The sequence below is a fragment of the Nematolebias whitei genome, chromosome 15 (genome assembly GCF_014905685.2).
Source record: "Nematolebias whitei isolate Nwh7 chromosome 15, NemWhi1, whole genome shotgun sequence".
Taxonomy (NCBI): domain Eukaryota; kingdom Metazoa; phylum Chordata; class Actinopteri; order Cyprinodontiformes; family Rivulidae; genus Nematolebias; species Nematolebias whitei.
The window spans coordinates 45,693,118-45,694,620 of record NC_056512.1 but is presented as its reverse complement, the minus strand read 5'-3'; the positions used below and the strand labels follow the sequence as shown (position 1 = coordinate 45,694,620).

At 35.7% G+C, this 1,503-nt stretch overlaps 1 protein-coding gene across 1 annotated transcript in view; it reads left to right on the top strand.

Annotated features, from left to right (window-relative positions):
* Positions 1-1,503, top strand: part of si:ch211-278a6.1 (SRC kinase signaling inhibitor 1) — a 301,410-nt gene that overhangs the window by 168,633 nt on the left and 131,274 nt on the right. The window lies entirely within an intron of this gene.

Genomic DNA, 1,503 nt, shown 5'->3' with positions numbered 1-1,503 from the left:
GAGCGGTAACATGTTTTGTGCACGTTCTCTCTGTGCATACGTGGGTTTCTTCCCACAGACAAAAAAAGCACGTTAGGCTGATTGTTCCTAAGTGTGAATCATTTGTCTCTGTGTCCCTGTGATGGACTTGGGACGTGTCCAGGGTGCACGTCTCCTCAGGTACCGCTGGACATGGCACCAACGACCTGGAAACGAAGAAGCCGTTAAAGATGATGGATGGATCTATCCATGTATTTTTTATTTATTATTTATTTTCTGGTGAACAACGATTCAGACATTTGCTTCAAACGGAGCGGACAGTTGGATGGAAACAGTTTTACTGGCAGTGTCTGTTGAGTTCGCACGATTTCTGTCACACGTTCAGTCGTCTGTTGGTGACACGTGCACTGTGCTTGGAAACTATTTGATGTTTTAATAAGTTATTCATGTAGTTTTTTCACACTCATGCCAAGCTCAAATGTTTAATTGTCCAGTTTTGATAGTGGCGCCGTGATCGGTCACGTTTTACTCCAAACGTCTGCCTCTCTCTCTGAGGAGTTGATGTTCGACGCAAACGTTGTAAAAATGTGAAATCTCCACTGTTGAGTCTGATCACAGTTAACAGAAAATATGTGAATTAATTTATTCACGAGAACAGGACATGAACGACACAACTATTTTAAACAACGAGTTGTTACTTTGTTGAATGAAATGACATTTTATGGTTCCAAGATTAAAAAATGTGGTAAATGTTTTATTGTGCGGACAGTTTGATCAAATATTTTGTCACTTTGAACTTGAGGGAAGTTGTGATGACTCATTTTGATTAATTTTAGGAATTAATTTGTTATATGAGAGTCCAGCAGATTCTGTGATTATGCAGCAACATTTTTGCACTCGCTAACTTTCCTGTGCAGCAAAAACAAAGATTCATTGTTTCGGCTCGTCTTGTTTTCTGTACCGTTGTGACGATTTTTGCTAAAAATCTTGCTCGGCAACTTGTAATCCAAAGTACAAAATATACTTTAATCTCTGGCACTAACTGGTTGTTGTTTATGTTTGCAAATGATAATGACAATCTAAAATTATACACAATAATGTACTTTTAACATCCTTTTTGTAGTGCGGAGCTGAAAAGCAAAAATGTTTCCTATGAATTTGTTCACCTTGAGACTGTGTTGGAAAAAAAATATAAAGTTATGACTTTAATACTAAAAAACTGAACCAAGTGAAATTATTGAATTGATCTGAACTCTTAGACAATTATAAACAAATATGATTTGGGTGTTTTTCTTGTTTCCCCCTAAAAATAGTTTTTTTTTTGTTCAGGTTGTTCGTAAATTATTTAACTTTTCTTGTAAATGATGTTTAAGTTAATAAAACTTGCCATAAGGAAGTTACAGAAATGACCAAAGTGTTTTGTGGTTTCTAAAATGCACAAAATCTACACAGGAAATGACAAAAACGAGCTGTTGACTATTAAAAACTAAAAAACGAGCTGTTGACTGTATTAAAAACTGAAAA